General features: G+C 40.9%; 1 protein-coding gene across 1 annotated transcript in view; it reads right to left on the bottom strand.

Moving 5' to 3' along the window:
• OSGEPL1 (O-sialoglycoprotein endopeptidase like 1) overlaps nucleotides 1–14431 on the bottom strand; it is a 32013-nt gene extending 17582 nt beyond the window's left edge. Inside the window, exon 1 of the mRNA XM_061608223.1 lies at nucleotides 14314–14431. The gene's annotated coding sequence lies outside the window, so the exon portion shown is untranslated. The remainder of the gene's footprint in view (nucleotides 1–14313) is intronic.
• Nucleotides 14432–20933: the final 6502 nt, after the last annotated feature.

The raw sequence follows: 20933 nt of genomic DNA, 5'->3' as shown, positions 1-20933 counted from the left end.
TGGAGACTAAATTCCCACATGATAGAATAATCCTTTGTGGAGATTTGAATGCCAGAATTGGTAACTCCTGCCCATATAACTTTATCTCCTCTAATCATAATCCATTAACTCATGATATCCTTTTGAATTATGGTTTACAAGATCAAAAGTCAAACACCCAGGGCCCTTTGCTAATCGAACTAGCTTCAATTCATTCTCTGGTAATCTTAAATGGTACTTCATTTGACTCATCAAAAGGCTCCTTTACTTATTGACTACATTTTGGTGTCCCATAAGCTTCTAGAGGATATTATTGAATTCTCTGTAGACCACCGTGTTGAGAGTGATCATTTTCCACTCTCCTTAAGTCTGAAGATTGCTAATAATAATATTACACCCTTTTCTTCCTCTCAGGTCTGTCAAAAAGTAATGAAAAGAACCCCTTGGTCCGAACATCTTATTACTACTTGCAATTCCCTTTTTAATAGCAGTTTATTTTATACTCTGCGCAAATCAGTTATTGACGATTCCCAAGACCCCTTTCCAGCCTTTCAAACCATCCTCTCTAATCTCAGACCCTTTTTAATTCGACATTATAACGGTCCGACTCACAATCCCAATATATCTACCTGGTTTGATCAGGATTGTAGAGTTGTGAAAAGAAACCTTAAGTCATCTCTTTCACTTTTCCTGAAACTCAGGACACAGCAAACCTACCTGGCTTTTAAAATGACAAAGGCTTCTTACAAAAGCCTCTTAAAGGAGAAAAAAGTTAAGTTTGCTGAATCAAGTTGGCAACGCTTAAGCTCAGCAATTTCTGAACATCAGGACCGTAAATTTTGGCAGATAGTCAAATTTGGAACTTCTTCTGCCAATAATTCCAATGCTGCACAGATTCCACTGGTAGTTTGGCACTCTTACTTCTCTAATCTTTATCATGCAAAAACATTTATTAATACTAATTCTTTCATGCTAAATATCGGCAACATGCCATCTTGGCCACCTGTTACTGCGAATGAAATAAAATCCCTAATAGATTCATTAAAAAATGGGAAAGCCCCAGGAGAGGACTTCCTACTGCCCAAGATTTTCAGACAATTTCCCGAGTGGTGGGCCCCTCTTCTGGCTCGACTTTTCACTAGCATTAACGACTCTGGTATGATCCCAGAAGGTTGGGAAAATAGTATCATCATTCCTATCTATAAGAAAGGAGATCCCTCAGCTCCTTCAAACTATAGGCCCATCAGCTTATTGAATGTAGTTTCTAAACTTTACAGTAAATTTCTGCTCAATAAGCTGAATGACTCGGTTGACACTCATCAGATAATTTACCCAGAACAAATAGGCTTTCGAAAAGGGTCTTCTCCTATTGATCATTGTCTGTCCCTTTATTTTTTAGTGAGACAGAGCATCGCAGGCCCAACAAAACATCTATATGCAGCCTTTGTGGATCTTGCCGCAGCCTTCGATTCTATCGATAGGAATCTATTATGGTCCAAGTTATATGATCTGAACATCGATCCGCGTTTACCCTATCTCATCAGAGCACTCCATATTAATACCTTTGCTCTGGTGAGAGATAGCTGGACAGGAGCCCTATCTGACCCAATAAGGGTGGAGAAGGGAGTAAAACAAGGTTGCCTGTTAGCTCCCCTTCTCTTTAATTTATTTTTGAACAATGTCATCACTGCTCTATCTGGCCCGCAATTTTTCCCTCCATCCGTTGGCAGTAGGAAAATATCTGTGTTACTCTATGCCGACGATATGGTCCTCCTTTCCTTAACACCTCTTGGCCTACGAAGGTTATTAAATAATTTACAAATTTATTGCACCAACGAAAACTTAAAAGTAAACTATGATAAAACAAATATCCTAGTTTTTGGAAAGAGACATAAAGGCCACCGCTGGCAGATGGCTGATACCCAACTTGTGCAGTCCCGAACATATAAATACTTGGGGATATTATTTTCTGACACCTTATCTTGGAAACCTCATATACAATACATCAAAACTTTGGTGTCCAAAACAATAGGAGCTTTATTAAAATTCTACCGCACTTCAGGAGGCCATTTAATTTCACCTATTTTGAAAATCTTTAAAGCCAAAGTGATTCCTCAAATGCTCTATGGAGTAACAGTTTGGGGATGGGAAAATAATAATTTAAAGACCCTAGAATCTTCTCAAAATGACTTCCTTTTTTATCATTAATTTTTATTCAAATTTTCAAAAACAAAACAAAACAAACAAAACAAATTAATAACTATTACAATAAAAACTATTGACTTCCGATTTGTCGTAGATTAGCTATAAGTCTATAATATATAACAAACCTGTCTCTTAATAAAATTATACAATCACCTTCCTCCAGTGGTTATCTTAATTGGTATCAAATCTCATTCTTTCCACAAAAAGTCAAAGAGAAGTTTCTAATCCTTGAGATATATATCCATCAATTTTTCTCCAAATAGACATGTCAATTAATCCATCTCTTCAGGTCTACTAAGTCCAGTAATTTCAATAGCTCTTCTCCCATTCTCCCATTCTTAGTATTGATTCTATCTTCCATCTTTGCACACCCAATAATCTTGGTCTTGCTGCCATAGTCATATAATAAGAGTCTGATAGGGATTTCTTTCGTCACAGATATTTTCTTGCCATCAATTCTGAATGTATTACTGAAATGTTGTTGTAAAGTTGTATCTCTGTTCCTCTTTTTTACAGAATGCACTAACACATCTCTTGAGAGTTTTTCCATTGTCACATACCTGGAATTTATTCTATAAACTTTCTCTATTTCAAGTTCCATCAAATCCTTCCAATCCAGGAATTTTTTCGAGTCGTTGATATCTTTATCTCTAATCTCTTCACCAATTCCTTCAGGGACAGCGTTGAATTCCAAACAGTAATATTTGTCTTTAGGATCCATCACAACCATAAAATCCAAATCTTTTTCCAGGTCCATATTTGATAAATCTATTCCAATCTCCAGGGCTTGAACCTTCCCTTTGATCTTTCTTTCATCTTCTTTTTCTTGTCCAGTTATAGAATCCTTAATTTCTTTCAGCTCCTGTCTCATTTTGCCAAATCCAATTTTCGTCTCTTGTCTGTTCTGTCCCAGCTCTTGTTTCGTTAGCTTAATCTCATTCATTATTTTCTGAAACATATTTAGAGAGAGAACCCCTTCCTGAACAGCCAGGGTCTCAGCCACCTCCTTGATTGTCATTCTTAAAACCAAAAGAACAAAACCCCTTCAATTCCAATATACTCACTATTCTCAAGCAAAGAACAGTTTATTTCTTTTTCCAGTCACAAATGAGTTAATCTTCCAAGCCAGATGGCATCACCCTCTAGACAGCACGAACTGCCTTATCTCTTATATGTCCAAAACAAATTTAGTTCACAGCGTCCAAATGATTAGTGGCATAAGGAATAAGCAGATTCGCCAAAAAAAAAAGTAGACCAGAAAAAATAGTCCCAGACATATAATACTCAAATATCAGATAAATCAAATCTTCTTTTCAAATTAGATGCCTCTCATCCATTTATATCTTTAAAATGCTCAATTCCATGCCAGCTTTTTGCAATAAAAAACAAAGATAAGCTATTTCGATTTTCTTCCTCCTTAGTTACGTATGTAAAAGAGAAAGTTATAACTCACCCAGGGCTTCTTTGTTGCTGACTCTTTGACAAATCTCTTTTGCAGTAACGATAACAAAATAATGATAATAGACAGGAGGATGCTTGCCTGTTAATTTCCGTTTTTCTTTGAAGAAAAAAAAAGTCTCGCTTAATCAGTTAGAGCCTGTTTGTAATCCCTGGCTCCGTCCGACGCTGCTGGCTACCTTCCTTCATGGGCAATTCCAATGAATTCCAGTCCAACAAACAAAACGAAGCTTTCTGTGGATAATCTCTTCGTTTCTCCCTTGCCTGGGAGAAAATCTTTTCCAGTCAAAAAGTCTTCTGACTGGTTTTATAACTGAAAAAGCTTCCTCTGAGACGGGAGCTCGTCTCAAAGGCTGCACAGGTGGAGCGATTCCTCCTGGGAAGTCCTCAAAATGACTTCCTTAGGCGCATTCTGTCATTGCCAAGAGGAACATCAGCTGCTATGATGCATTCGGAGACCGGTCTCCCCCCGATCTCTGCCCGTATTCATTTTGCACTTATGAAATTTTTGAGATCATTTGACTCTATTCCAGATGGAAAACTCCTAAAACTCTGTACTATTCAACCTTTGGCTTCCAAACTGTGGAATAACAATCTAGGGAATTTGATTTGTAACTATCATATTTCCCCTTGGGAATTTAATTCGACCTCAAACCCTATCCGCCTTCAAGAATCCATTTTCCATCATTCCCATAAAGTTGATAGATTATCACTTATCAACTCAAAAGCTGCTCCATGGTTCTGGAGATTCAAGCTTGACTCTGAATGTTCACTTTACCTTTTATCCTTTCTCCCCATAGCCTTAAGACATGCTTTTACAGCCTTGCGTTTCTTCTCGCTGCCTAATGCAGTTAGAGAAGGCTGGCTTTCCGATACTCCTAATGTCCAAAGGTTTTGTATTTGCGGTTCTTCTGAAGAAGATCTTCCTCATATATTATTCTTTTGTCCAATATATAATAATCCTCGAACTAGATTTCTTAGGAATGGGTTGTATTTTGACAGGTTGATCTCAACTGAGGAAAAAATAAAAAATTTAATGTCTGATTCTAACCCTGAGATCACGTACAATGTTTCGTTGTTCACCATAGCTGCCCGAAACCTAAGGGCCAATTTTAAAAGTTCACTATTCCCTGACTCTGATAACAATGGAGCAAATCCATAGTCAAATTTTAATAATGTGTTCTTATGTTTTGTGCTTTACAGTAATTTTATTCAGATTGTATTCTATTAGATTCTATTTTAATCTTGTATGTTGGTTTGTATAGATTTTGTATTCCGTTGGCCTTTGGCCCTGGAAATAAACTTTACTTACTTACTTACTATTTCTTGACTATGGTCTCCATTTTAATGACTGTGCCAAGGTATTGATAATCTTTTACAAGTTCGATGTCCTCGTCAACTTCAAAGTTACACAAATCTTCTGTTGTCATTACTTTAGTCTTCTTCAGGGCCGGCTCCAGGCATGACGGGGCCCATGGGCACCAGCATGCCCTGGGCTCCTCCGCTCCCCTTCTGCAATCCACAGAAACAGCCGCGGGAGGGATCGCAGGACAGGAGCTTCTGAGCTGCCCGCTGTCTCGTCGCATCCCCCCCGCTTCACCTACCTTTCCACTTTTTTTGCGGAGAAAAAGATAAGTGAAGCGGGGGAATGGCAGGTGGTTCGGAAGCTCTTGTCCTGCGATCTGCAACTCCTGTCCTGCTTCCACGGATCGCGGAAGAAGAGCGGAGGGCCCTCTGTAGCTTCAGGGGCCCTCAGGCCAGTGCCCAACCTGGTCACCCTTTAGAACAGGCCCTGCTTGACATTCAGCTGTAGTGCTGCTTTAGTGCTGTCCTCTTTAATTTTCATCAGCATTCATTTCAAATCATTACTGGTTTCTGCTAGTAGTATGGCATCATCTGCATATCTTAAATTATGGATATTTCTCTCTCCAATTTTTACACCTCCTTCACCTTGGTCCAATCCCGCCTTCCATATGATATGTTTTGCATATAGATTAAACACATAGGGAGATAAAATACACCCCTGTCTCACACCCTTTCTGATTGGGAACCAATCAGTTTCTCCATATTCTGTCCTTACAGTATCCTCTTGTCCAGAGTATAGATTGCGCATCAGGACAATGAGATGCTGTGGTATCTTTATTTCAGGTGTTTTCCTTTGCAGCTTTTATTTTATTTTTTAAAAAGCTTCTAAAATATCACTGGTGCTTCATGAACTTCTTCTTCAACTGATTTGGAGAGTTAGTAGGAAGGCCACTCAGAGGGTTATCTAACCCAAACATCTGTCACAAACGAGGGTATCTTGACACAGAGCATTATACTCTTGCAAAGCTCCCATTTGTTTAACAGAGGCTTGCGCAGGAGAGCTCCTTGGTGGCTTGTGCACTCAAGCTACCAGGGACAATTTCTGTAGGGATGCTACATATCTGCAGGCAGATCTCTGAGTGATTCGCGGTAAACTGGAAAGAGCAACAGCAACAACAGAAAGCTCTCCCGCCCCCACCCGGCAAGTTAGATTGCTCAAAACAAAGCTTGGAGGAAAGGCAGTGGATTTTTTGTGTGAAAAGATTGGGGCAGCATCCAACAAAGTAGGTCCATTGGCACAAGGACTTCTGGCTGCGCAACAGAACTTTCTCTCCCTCTGCTCTCATGTGTGCCCCTCACACCTTCCCCAAATCTGTTCCAGAGGGTTGGGGAACCCCCAGGACAGATGTAGGTGGCACACAGGGAGAGGAGAGGGAGGGGAAGTTCTGTTGCACAGCCAGAAGTCCTTGTGCCAATGGAACTACTTTGCTGGATACTCCCCTTGGTTCTGGAACAGAACACAAACTCCTGGGCTAAACATGATCCTTAAATCTACCTGGCTAAGCCACTATTTTGCAGCTGGCTCTGACTGATAGACCTCAAGCTTCAAATACAAAATGTTTAAATCTCTCAAGATTGAAGTCTGCCCATCCTGCTCTGGGAAGGGCCAAATCTCACACCCGTGAGGCAGATGTAGAAAGGGCTGAAAAGAGAGAACGTGGTGCAAAAACAAATATACTACCAACCATTTGGAATGCAATGTAGGCAGGACATAAGGGCCAGAGAAGGAGAAATACTCAGAAATACTCTGGGCTTTTAAGAGGGTTTAAAAAATATTATTTTCCTTCCATGCTGTGAAGAAAATAGAAATTATGGGGGGGGGGGAAGGAAACAACACAGATTTTCTACTGCAGGTCTCTTAAGAGAGCTGTGCACTGGTTAAGAGAAACAATGCCAGTTCCGTTGTCAAAGAGATAGCATTGCCCATCTCCTTAGAAACCTTGATGCAGCCAAGGAGTTCCTGATATGCACGGGCTATTGCAGAATGACTAAAAATGCCATTTGTTATCTCTGCTTCTGTTATATTAAAGGGCTTTCTCTCAAAATGAAATTGAGCTCTTCTCCCCACAACCTCCAACTTCTTCATACAACCTTATTGTTCCTACAGCAGTCACAAGAACCTGTCCTAGGAATTGCATTGAAGGCCCATGTAGCCTAGTATCCTATTTCAAACAGTGACCAGCTAGTTGTCCCTGAAAACTCAGGGCAGGGAGATGAGGGCCATCTTGCTTATCACCAGCGTCTGTCACTCAAAGACACAATAACTCTATCTTGAACAGCTATGCTCACTTAGGAAAGTTATCCTAATCCTAACAAAGAACAGCATTCGGAGGGGAGAATCAATACAAATTAAAAATAATAATAGAATTACACTGGCTTAGGTATAAAAACTACAAATGTTGCAGATCAGGGTGCTAGTAATAAGTACTCAATAAAAACACAACGTTATTCCTATAAAGGAGAGGTGTCTCAGTCCAGTAGCCTGATTCCGCCCTCCCTCCAAAGCATTTTTTTCTGTCTGCCCAAGACCCCACTGATTTTGGCAGTAGTGGCAAAAAGAAAATAATAGATATACAGCCCTAGGATAGGCAGAGAGGTGTGTGTGTGTACTCACACATGTGAGAGTGTGTGAGTGACACTGTGGGTTGGCCACACCTTCTGCTGGTATGTGGTACCCAAAGGCTTGGCCTTGGGTGAAAAGAAGGGTTGGCCACCCCTCCTATAAAGCAACCTTACATATCCTGCTTGTATCTGCCTCCAGTAATTACACAAATCTGCTGACATGTCTCACTTAATGGAGATCCGCTTAGTCACATCACAACCAAAATCATGCCACTGGCACCTTAATCATAATTAGTAGTTTCTTATAGAGCTTATTACATTCCCTGCCTGCCTGAAATTACAATTTTACTGAAAACAAAATTTGTCCATAAACAGTGCTGTCTACACTCTGCTGTTTCATAACACGGCTATCCCGAGTCTTTTTTTTGCACATTTTAAAAAAATGATGGCATAAATATTCTTTGTTGTTTTTACTCTTATCAGTTGTGTCTAAAAATATTCTACTATTTGGCTATCTTGCATATCACAGAAAGGATGAAGCAAAACATAGATCCCTCTGTCTGTTGCTTGAGAAATAGGTAATAACCCTGGAATTGTGTCATACAAAACTGGAACTGTTTGATGCAAGGCTGTATGAAATTCAAAAGATTACATACTTGTAACCTGATATAAATAGGCCAAATAGAAGATACCACCATACCTATTTAGTAATATTCCCTGGAACAGTTATATATGTATTAATAACTATCATTAATACATATATTATTAATAATACATTATTATTGAAAAGTATCATGAAGGAAGAGGCCACACAGATCATCTAAACAACAAAAACTTTACTATAACTAATAATATACAGGGAACAAGGCCCACAGCATGGTGCTGCTTGTAAGGCCTGGAACTAACACTACCACAGCCTGGGGCTGACTCAGCAGTTCCTGGTATGGCAAGCCTGGAGGGCCAATACACTACAATTATTATATCCCCTGAACTCACTTGCTGGCAGTAGAAGGAGGGAGGAACCAACCACACATATAAATATAGAACACTTAATGAGGGAGCCTGCTCCACTAGTTACAGGGAGCCCAGCTGACAAAGCATCAAGATGTGTTAAGCAGCATAGTGAGTTCTGCAGCAGGGCGAGAAGGCCAGGGCACCCCACTCCCATCTGTTTCGTGACCTAAACAAAACCTAACCTTTCAATACATTAACTCAATAAACTACAAAAAACAGTTATGCAGGTAGAAAGCCAGCAGAAGTGTGGGGACTTGCCAGTGTTCTCCACTGTCTGTAACATGTATGACTACAGTAGGACCCCACTTTACAGCGCTTTGCTTTACGGCGCTTCACTAATGCGGCGGTCTCAATTAGACGCAATTAGACTAAAGCCCCACTCATACAGCGCTTGTTCTGCTTTTACGGCGGTTTTTGGGCGTCACACGCCATTCTATTCAATGAGTTCCACTTTTTAGCGGTTTTCGCTTTTTGGCGGGGGTCCGGAATGTAACCTGCCGTATGAGTGGGGCCCTACTGTATCTGCCTGTTAGACAGAAGTAATGGGTGTGCCCTCAGTGCAATGAGCTCCTGGCTCTCTGGGAACCAGTTTGTTTCCTTGTGGCTGACCTGGAGAAGCTAAGGGAAGCAGAGAGGTTTGTGGATGAGGCCTTTGAGGTCATTATATCTGTGTTCCACTCCCAGGATAGCAGCTCTCCTGTGATCATGGAGAATGAGGGCCTCAGGGAAGGAGAGCGTCCATCCAAGGAAGAGGAAAACGATCCCTTAGAAGGGGCCCATTCCTTGTGGGATGAGCAGATATCCTCTTGTGCTGAGAGTACTTCTCCACGGGGTGGAGGAATTCTGGTAGTGGGTGTTTTGATCATTAGGAACATAGATAGTGGGGTGGGTAATGGGTGTGCAGACTGCCAGGTGCTTTGCCTGTCTGGCACGAAGGGTGTGGATGTTGCCCATTGGCTAGGTAGCTTGGTAAATAGTGACAACAGTGTGTCAGTGGTTGTGATACATGTTGGCACCAATGACATGGGGAAATGCAGTCATGAGATCCTGAAAGCAAAACTGGGGTTGCTAGGTAGGATGCTGAAAGCCAGGACCACCAAGGTAGCTTTCTCTGAAATGCTTGCAGTACAGTAGGGCCCCGCTTTTTGGAGGCCCGCTTTTTGGCATTTCGTTAATACGGCGGCTAAAATTAGAGTAAAGCCCCACTCATACGGCGCTTGTTCTGCTTTTACGGAGATTTTCAGGAGTCAGGCACCATTTTATTGAATGAATTTTGCTTTACGGCGGGTTTTGCTTTTAGGCGGGGTTCTGGAACGTAACCTGCCGTATGATTGGGGCCCTACTGTACCACATGCAGGGCCAACGAGACAGGCACAGCTTTGTAGTCTCAATGTATGGATGAGACAATAGTATTGGGAGGAGGAATTTGGATTTGTTAGGCATTGGGGGACATTTTGGGACAAGCCGGGCCTGTACAGAAGGGACAGACTCCACTTCAGCTGGGATGGAACCAGACTGCTGGCAATTAAAATCAAAAAGGTGGCAGAGCAGCTTTTATGCTGATTGAGAGGGGAAAGCTAACAGGAGCTGAGGAGGTTCCGGTTCAGAACAAATCTCCCCCCAGGATAAAGATAAATATATATATATGAAATTTTAAATGGGGTAGGCCTTGAACTAGGCAGTGAGAGGGCAAGGGCACAAGACAGTAATCCAGAGAGGCAAAAGTACCACAAGCCAAAAAAAAAAGTGCCAAAGAGACACAGTATACAAGTGTTGATACGCTAATGACAGAAGCCTCCAAGCCAAGATGGGAGAACTGGTGTATTTGGTCTTAGAGGACAGCACTGATATAGTGAGCATAGCTGAAACCTGGTGGAACAGAGAAAACCAGTGAGACAAAGTTATCCCTTGATATAAACTATATCGGAAGGACAGGGAAGGACAAATTGGAGGTGGTATCGTGTCCTGTCTCACTAATCTATTAGAGTTCTTTGAGAGTGTCAACAAGCATATAGATAGAGGTGATCTGGTTGACATAGTGTACTTGGACTTTCAATTTTTTTTTGACAAGGTACCTCAGCAAAGTCTCCTGAGTAAGCTCAGCAGTCATACAATAAGAGGAGAGGCCCTCATGTGGATGAGGAATTGGTTAAGTAACAGGAAACAGAAAGTAGGGATAACTGGACACTTCTCCCAATGGAGGGCTCTAGAATGTGAAGTCTCCCAAAGATCGGTATTTGGACCTATGCTTTTTAACTTGTTCATAAATGATCTAGAGTTAGGGGTGAGCAATGAGATGGCCACATCTGCTGATGATACTAAGTCGTTCTGAGCTGTTAAAACAAAAGAGCTCTCTAAACTGAGTGAAAGACCCTCCACGGCGCAGAGTGGTAAGCGGTGGTAATGCAGCCGAAGCTCTGCTCACGGCCGGAGTTCGATTCCAACGGAAGGAGGAAGTCGAATCTCCGGTAAAAGGGGTCAAGGTCCACTCAGCCTTCCATCCATCCGTGGTCGGTAAAATGAGTACCCGGCATATGCTGGGGGGTAAAGAAAGGCCGGAGAAGGAACTGGCAATCCCACCCCATATATACGGTCTGCCTAGTAAACGTCGCAAGACGTCACTCTAAGAGTTGGAAACGACTCGCACTACAAGTGCAGGGACACCTTTACCTTTCTTAAACTGAGTGAATGGGCAGAAAAATGGCAAATGAATTCAATGTAAACAAGTGTAAAGTTATACACGTTGGAGCAAAAAAATCTTAATTTCACATATATGCTCATGGGGTTTGAACTGGCAGTGACTGACCAGGAATGAGACCTTGGGGTTGTAGTGGACAGCTTCATAAAAATGCCCATCCGGTGTGTGGCAGCTGTGAAAAAGGCAAATTCAATGCTAGGGATCATTAGGAAAGGTATTGAAAATAAAGCTGCTGATGCCGTAGTGCCGTTATATAACTGTATAGTGAGGCTGCATTTGGAATACTGTGTACAGTTCTGGTCACCTCACCTCAAAAAGGATATTGTGAGAGCTGGAAAAGGTTCAGAAAAGGGCAACCAAAATGATCAAGGGAATGGAGTGACTGCCCTATGAGGAAAGGTTGAAGCATTTGGGACTTTTTTTTGCTTTAGAGAAAAAGCGAGTGTGAGGTAACATGACAGAAGTGTATAAAATTATGCATGGCACGGAGAAAGTGGATAGATAAAAGTTTTTCTTCCTCTTTCATAGCACTAGAACTCATGGACATCCAATGAATATGAATGTTGGAAGATTCATGGCTGACAAAAGAAAGTACTCCTTCACACAGCCCATAATTAAACTATGGAATTCACTCCCAGAAGAAGCAGTGATGGCCACCAATTTAGATGGATTTAAGAGGAGTAGACAAATTCATGGAGGAAAAGGCTATAAATGGCTATTAGCCGTGATGGCTATGCTCTGCCTCCATAGGCAGAGGTAGTATGCTTCCAAAATACCAGTTTCTAGAAACTGCAGGAGGAGAAAGTATTGTTTGCACTTGGGTCCTGCTTGTGGGCTTTCCATAGGCAACTGCTTGGCCACTGTAAGAACAGGATGTTGGTCCAGACGGGCTACTGGCCTGATCTAGCAGGCTCTTATGTATTATGAGGGAAATTACCTGCATAGTTCAGGTTTGATCTTTCTCTTTTCAATGGAAAAGAGATATTGCTCCATCTAGTCAGAAATTGCTATTAAAATTTGGGCTCCAGTGATGTCTGTGCAATCAATAGTCTGGAGGTTAAGGATGAGTCATTGTGATGATACTCAACTCTGTTATTCTTTGTCATCTGTCAGGTAAGGCTATGCAGATGCTATACTGGTGCCTGGATTTGAGGCAGAGGCACTGTGGGCAAGTAATTCTTATGTGCAGGAATTAGATGTATAGCCTGTTCTATATGGGTTGCACTCCCTTTGAAAGAGCAGGTATGCAGCTTGAGTGTACTCCAGCATAGCCACTAAAGGTGCACAAGCCTCAGTGGCACGGGGTACCTTTTATCAGCTTTGCCAGCTATCACCATTCTGGACAGGGATAGCTTTCTCATAATGATCCACTCTTTGATAATCTCCTGATTAGATTACTGTAATATATTGTACATGAAGCTGCCCTTAAAGAAGACTTACAAGTTTCAAATGGAGCAGAGTGCCAGAATATTTAACTGGTACAGCTACATAGATTCATATGACATAAATTCTAAATACAAGAAAGCCTTTTCTCTGGCACACTTTAACACCTTACCTTCAAAACACTTAGAAGCTAAATATAATGACGTTCCGGTAAATAATAGATACCGCCCTTGTAATAACAAATAATCGGAGTCAGTGCCACATGTTCTTTTTAAATGTGGTGTTATCAGGGGGCTACTTTGATATATCCTATTACACAGTCCTCCCCAGGACAATCTTCAAAGTCTCTGTTGATCATTTTATTGAGGAGTCTAATTTTTTAATTACTAAGCAAGTTGCAAGATTTCTAAACATTGCAACTTCCCTCCTTCTCTAGGAGCTGGTTTGCACAGCATGGTAAGCCAGGCTATGGACTGTGCAAACATGCAGGCTCCCAGAGAGGAGTCACAGCTGCTTTATTCTTCTCTAGTCCTTTTTTACTTTCACATCGAGGCAAGCTAAGCAAAAGTTAAGCTCTCTCCTTGCTAACCTCAAGCTGCAGTCAAAGTTTATTCTTGGTACAAATCATGGTTAGTGAGGAGAAAGCCTAACCATGAGTCCTGGTTTGGATAACACACTAAACCAAACCGTGGCTCAGTTCAGTGTGGTGCAGCAGTAAAATGGCCTGGGGAAGAGCACCTCTCTTGGAGCCTTTGTGTGGTTTTGATAAGACAGGCACCGGGAACCTCAGGCTCAGAGGTCAAATGTGGCCCTCCAGGTCTCTGTATTTGGCCCTTGGGATTATTTCCCAAGCCATACCTCCTCCCAAGCCCTGCTTTGCACACCCCTTGAGTGTTTTTGTATGGCTGGAATGTATCCTTGAACTCTGATAATGCCTCTTTGCCTGAATGGAGGATAGAGGATGCGTCCAAGTATGTGTAGAAACTAGCCTACTTTACAGAAGGTACAATTTATATTCATTGCTCTGCCCACGTTTGCCTCGGGCCCCACCCACCACCAGCACGTGACCCCTAGAAAGTTGCCCAGAACAGAATGTGGCCCTCAGGCTGAAAAAGTTTTCTTACTGATGTGCCAAACCATAGTTTGACTTGCTGTCTTGTGTGAACCATTTTGCTTTTATGAATGTTACGTTCTGTAACTTTTTAGTTGTGCAAATAAATTATGATTGCACAGATAGCTTGTATTACGTTGCAAACCACCCTTGGATTAAGTGTTGAAGGGCAGTATACAATTTTAAAAAAAGTTATTCTATGCACATCTCTCCAGAAATGTCATTGAAGGTGCTTGCTCCCATCTATGCATGCACAGAATTGCAGCTTTAAATTTTGATAAGGTACTTAGCATACTTCAGGTACTATATTATAATTTTCATCACAATTATTATCATTATTACCAGAGCGCCCCCCCCCCCGTTTTCTACATTTGTGGGGTTTTTTGGCACTTCAGTCAAGAGTCTCCAACCTAAAAGAGCTGAAGCTCCTGGGAGAGAAAGTTCCCTGGAGGAAAGATTCCAGGCCCTGCTCTACCCCACCCCTTTTCCTTAACCTAACCATTCTTCTTCATAATCTTCCCTCTTCCCCGAGAGATACCTTTCGTTACCCACCAATTGGGCAACATGCACGAGACCTTGTCTCCTTCGGGCCGCCAGGGTTAAACTGGCGAAATGACGCTTGGGACGACAGGCTCCTTGCATAATAGACGAGACCACGTGGGCGAAAAGAGGCGAATTGAATTTGCGAGAAAGCCGGAACACCCACAATGTTACGTCAAAGGCAAGCCAAAGAGGATCGAAAGTGTAGAATAGCAGACGCCCCCTAATTTCAGGTTTGATTTGGAATCTCCATTTCAGAGGGCATGGAAGTGAATGGAACACAGGCAGTCTACATTCAGTGGAGCTTGGAGCTCGAAGGGGGCAGTTTAACTAGGATTACCTTTGCTCCACTCTGGGTATTTTGCATGGAAGATTTTTAAAATTATTTTGCTGGGCATCAGTCAGACGTCGATAAAAAGGGATGACATTGGGGAAGAGAGTTTCCAATGCAGATTTTTAAATTAATTTTTAACAACCCTGATGGTTATACAGCGAAGGGCGAGTATAGTATAGCAGATATTCCCAAGTACATAGTAACAGTGAAGGTAGTGATTATGGCCTTTAAAAAAAAACAAAAAACAGAAAAAAAATCCACAATAGGGGCTGGGATTCAGGGGAGGTAAAAAGTTGGGTTGATGTTGGAGCAGTCTTAAGATGGAATGTGAGAGGAGGTAGCAACCTTACAAATGAGGCATTCATTTGCAGGATGAAGAGTTCTGGAGAACTAGAAACTTGCACCCTGCAGAGTCTTGTGAAATTCTGGCCGCTGCCAGACATGAGAAAACTTCTTTCTCAAAGGGGAACAGGAACCCTGCTTTCCTTTGCCCTCTGCTTCACCCCTCTCCCACAAGTCAGGAGCCGCAAATCACAATGGCTCTGTTGTTCCCAAATAGTCAATATAGGAATCAAATTGATTATATAATTGGTAGCAGAAGATGGAGAAGTTCCATACTTTCTGCAAAAACAAGACCAGGAGCAAACTGCGGTACAGATCACAAACTAGTTGTATCAAAAATCAGAGTAAAGCTAAAGAAGACCAACAAAGCTATCATAATGCCAAAATACAGTTTAAATTGTTGGCCAGTAGTGCAATCTATGTGACTCACAGACAGAGGTTTGTTCGGAGGAGAATGAAACCTGCAATAAACGGGTTAAACAGAGCAAGAGGGGTTGCCAGGTTCCTCAAGGCCAGCAGGTGGTTGGTAAGGGCAACCTGGAAGATAAGAAGCTGCTCTCGCAGAAGCTCTGGTGTGGGGGAAAGTCGTTTGGAGTGAGAGAACTGTGTTTTGTATTTTGTCAGTAAAGACTCTTACAAGAAACTTGCCTGGCCTGGCTTATTCACTGGATCTATTTGACACCAGAATTTCTTACTTGTATGATATCTATACGCACGCACCGACATAAATAACATCCCAGGAGCATATAAAGATCAAATAAGGAACAGGTTTGAGGCTTTAAACTTAGTTGAGAGAGAACCAGAAGAACTATGGAATGATGTCAGTGACATATATCAGGGAAGAAAAAAGACAATACCTCTAGTTAAAAAGAGAGAAAGACTTCAACGGATGACGGAAGAAACTCTTCAAATGGTTAATAGAGAGAAGGAAAGCGAAAGCAAAAGGAGATAGAAACACAGTCAGAACCCTAAATGCAACAATACAGTGACTAGTACGTAGGGACAAAGAGAGCTATTACAATAGTTACTGTATAGAAACAGGACAACAAAAAGGGTAGAACAAGAGCCCTATTCCAAAAGATTAGAGAAATGAAAGGGAAATTTAAACCAAGAGTAGGGATGTTGAATAATCAACAGGTGAACACACTGACTGACTGAGATGAAATAACAGGAAGATGGAAGCAATACAGTGAAGAACTCTATAAAAGAGATGCCAGGATGACAGATTAATTCATGGAGGAACCGTATGATGAAGAACCAGAAATTTTAGAATGTGAGGTGAAAGCTGCTCTTAAAATACTTGGAAGAAACAAATCACTAGGAATAGATGGCATACCAATAGAGTTGGTACAAGCTACTGAGACTGAATCTGTCCAAGTTTTGACTAAAATCTGTCAAGAAATATGGAAAACTAAACAATGGCCCACAGACTGGAAGTGTTCAATATACATCCCAATTCCAGAGAAAGGGGATCCCACGGAATGCAGTAATTATTGAACTATTGCCTTAATATCCATGCAAGTAATGCTCAAGATTCTACAACAAAGGCTCTTACCATATATGGAGCGAGAAATGCCAGACATCCAAGCTGGATTTAGAAAGGGAAGAGGCACCAGAGATCATATCACAAACATACATTGGATAATGGAACAGACCAAGGAATTTCAGAAGAAAATCACCCTGTGCTTTATAGATTACAGCAAAGCCTTTGACTGTGTAGATCATGAAAAACTATGGAATACTTTAAAAGAAATGGGGGTTCCACAGCATCTAATTGTCCTGATGCACAACCTATACTCCACACAAGAGGCTACTGTAGGGACAGAACATGGAGAAACCGATTGGTTCCCAATCGGAAAGGGTGTGACACAGGGGTGTATTTTATCACCCTATTTATTTAATCTATAATTGTAATTGTACTGCCTTCAAGTTGATTCCGACTTATGGCGACCCTATGAATAGGGTTTTCATGAGGCTGAGAGGCAGTGACTGACCCAAGGTCACCCAGTGAGCTTCATGGCTATGTGGGGATTTGAACCCTAGTCTCCCAGGTCGTAGTCCAACACCTTAACCAGCCTTTCCCAACCAGTGTGCCTCCAGATGTTGTTGGACCACAACTCCCATCAGCCTCAGCCAGCATTGCCAATGGTCAGGAAAGATGGGAATTGTGGTCCAACAACATCTGGAGGCACACTGGTTGGGAAAGGCTGCCTTAACCACTACACCACACTGGCTCTCTATTTAATCTATATGCAGAACATATATGGAAAGCGGGATTGGACCAAGATGAAGGTGTGAAAACTAGAGGGAGAAATATCAATAATTTAAGATATGCAGACAATACCATACTACTAACAGAAACCAGTAATGATTGAAAATGAATGCTGATGAAAGTTAAAGAGGAAATCATAAAAGGACTACAGCTGAATGTCAAAAAGGCTAAAGTAATGACAACAGAAGATTTATGTAACTTTAAAGTTCACAATGTGGACATTGAACTTGTCAAGGATTCTCAATACCTTGGCACAGTCATTAACCAAAATGGAGACAATAGTCAAGAAATCAGAAGAAGGCTAGGACTGGGGAGGGCAGCTGTGAGATAACTAGAAAAGGTCCTCAAATGCAAAGATATCACTGAACACTAAAGTCAGGATCATTCAGACCATGATATTTCTGATCTCTATGTATGGATGTGAAAGTTGGACAGTGAAAAAAGCGGGTAAGAGAAAAATCAACTCATTTGAAATGTGGTGTTGGAGGAGAGCTTTGTGGATACTATGGACTATGTAAAACATAAATAATTGGGTGTTAGAACAAATTAAACCAGAACTAGCACTAGAAGCTAAAGTGATGAAACTGAGGTTATCATGCTTTGGACACATAATGAGAAGACATGATTCATTAGAAAATATAATAATGCTGGGAAAAACAGAAGGGAGTAGAAAAAAAAGGAGGCCAAACAAGAGATGGATTGATTCCATAAAGGAAGCCACAGACCTGAACTTACAAGATCTGAACCGGGTGGTTTATGACAGATGCTCTTGGAGGTCGCTGATTCATAGGGTTGCCATAAGTCATAGTCGACTTGGAGGCACATAACAACTGTAGCTTAGTGCTATACATATAGTATATACTGCATTGTAAGATAAATCACAATTACTTCTGGTCATAAGGCAAGTCTTGTACAGTCCCTTTCGCTAAATAATTTCGCATTAAAATCTTTTTCCTTTTAGACACATAAATTAAATTTATTATTTATTTATTATTATTATTATTAGTCTGTATTTGCATTACAGTGTATTACACCTATTCATTATATTTTTTTGTTTTTTAGCAGTAGCTAAATTAGGCCATTCTAACATCTCTATGGTCCTTTTTTCCCCAGCGTTATGTATGCCAAATTTATTTTTTGGTAAGAACTCCCATCTTTTCCCATGATAGAAAAATATACATATGTGAAACATACACTACGACATCATAGCAAAACCAGACTGAAATTTTAAAAAGCATGCCAAGTGTCTGTACAAACTGCAAGAGACTTATGGATGCATCCAGCAACAGCATAGGTAAAGTAAGCTACATGAAGGTGTATAACATTTTATTTCTGGAAGTTTGGAATGAAGACTGTTTTGAGCAACTTGAGTCACTTTGTATCCAAACTCCAGTTTTGAATGTTCAGTCACTTTGCCTTTGTCATCTCCAGTAACGGCAGGGTCAAAATCCTTCACAAACAGCAGGTAATTTAAAAACAGTGGCTGTACACATGAAATTTCAGTCACTCACCCTTTCAGCGTCACTGAGATTCAGTTCTTTGGCACATTTGATCCATTAAACCTTTTTTATTGTTCAGGTTGAAGGTAAATATTCTTCAGATGTGTGCATGTATTTGGGTGGCTCAGCCTTTAAATCTGAAACCGGCTACTGCCATTTCTTTTGTCCAGCTAAAAAGTTATTAACCCACAAAGAACAGACTTGAAATAACTGGCCAAAGGTGGATAGGACCATGCACTACCCCAAATGTAGTATTTTTAGGGCACTCAATTTTTTCTCTAATAGGTTTTCTACTTACATTAAGTCTTATTCGTTAATTTTGCTTCCAAATCAGTAGTCAAATTTATACAGTTAAACAGTGTTTGGTTCATGATTGGCATCTACTGTGAATGCACTACTAATATTGAGACTATGATCACAATGGTTTATTATGTCTGAAAAAACACTTTAACGTAACTGCTTTAAATACCCCTTTGAAATTTTCATTAATTTAAAGTGGGAACAATATTTTGGAATTCAATTTTAAAACCTTTTTTTAGGATTATGAAGTTTAGCCATTGAAGGATGCCTTGTGTTAAGTCTTTAGAAATTACACAGAAGGCAGAAGTTCACCTGGTTTGCCTCCTCCCCCAATAACATGATACAGGAAATTCCTAGGCAGCCCTACTTGTACTGTGGTCATATAAGCGGAAAGGTTGTCATTTGGAAGATTAAGCAAAATACTTGTTTATTTAACCCTAGAAGAGTTTATTACAGATTTAAATATTGTAGTGGCTGATCATGAAACAGGATCTCAGCAGTGTTTGTATATACAGTGTTTAGTCCTTAACTGCTCATATTAATTAGTAAAATACCAATGAAAATAGTGGGCAGGAGGAAGACACCCCCTGCCCCACATATCTTCAGTGCTGGCACCATATTTGGGAGAGAGGACATTGGGCTAGATAACAGTCTGCATCATTCTCTGTTTACTATATGACAAGAATCTGGATGGCAGGATTTTTCTCTATCTCTTCGCACCCTCTTCCTGATTATCCCAACAGCCTTTTTTCATCCCCAACCCATGTCTGCTTTCTGTCACAGGCCTTTGGGATCTCATGAAGGAAATGAGGGAGTGAGAGGCGCACATGTTCTGATATGGACTGTGACCAAGAGACAGAACTGTTTTATTTTGTGCTCTGGAAAATGGGTATGAGGTAAGTGTGGGCTACGTTTTACTTCACATTTTCTCCTCCAACACTGGCTGATCAATAGTTACTAGAACGACTAGTTGCTCAAATAAAGATGAAACTGTATTTTGTTCATGCACTACGTTCTGCCCATCAAGCCTTATATTGTAAACAGTGGACTAAATTCAATACATTCACTGTGCATGATCTGTGCCACTTTACTTTGGGGTTCTCAGTTTATACAATTTAATGTTATAATATTACAAGTTGCAATAAGTTGGTGAAGATCACTAAGTGTTATTGTAAAACATACTCCAATGTCTAGGTAGTTGTATGATGTAGATGTTGCCTAACTAGCCATTTAAAACACTGTTATACCACTTTATAAACAGTCATGGCTTCCTCCAAAGAATTACTTATTTATTATTTAATTTGTATCCCGCCCTTCCTCCCCGCAGCAGCCCAGGGCGGCAAACAATGTGCTAAAAACACTTTAAAACATCAGAAAACAAACAAACACAAATCTTAAAATATATTAAAACAAAACAGCATTAAAAACATTTTAAAAAACAACTTTAAAAAGGGTTAAAAACATATTAAGCATATTCTGGGAGTGGTAGTTTGTTAAGGGTGTTGAAAGTTCTTTACAGACCCCTATTCCCCTCCCAGAACTACAATTCCCACAGTTTCTTGCGAAGAGGCATTGTTAAATCACTTTGGGAATTGTAGTTCTGGGAGGGGAATAGGGGACTCCTAACAACTTCCAGCACCCTTAACAAACTACCATTCCCAGAAATCTTTGGGGGAGGCCATGTCTTTCATTAGTTAGAGTGAAATCAAAAGCTGAACAGAGTTAAAAGTGGAAGAGACAACGTTAAAGAAGGCAGCCCTAAAAAGGACTTTTGAGTTACCCATTTGTCTTATTCTCAGGAAACATTACCAAGGGTTGTATTCAATGCAGTGCTAAGGTGAATGCTCTGTCAGCACAAGGATTTCTCCTTG

Source organism: Rhineura floridana, chromosome 2, assembly GCF_030035675.1.
Source record: "Rhineura floridana isolate rRhiFlo1 chromosome 2, rRhiFlo1.hap2, whole genome shotgun sequence".
In the NCBI taxonomy this organism is placed as follows: Eukaryota; Metazoa; Chordata; class Lepidosauria; order Squamata; family Rhineuridae; genus Rhineura; species Rhineura floridana.
The sequence above is the reverse complement of the archived record's forward strand: the minus strand, read 5'-3'. Positions and strand labels throughout refer to the sequence as shown.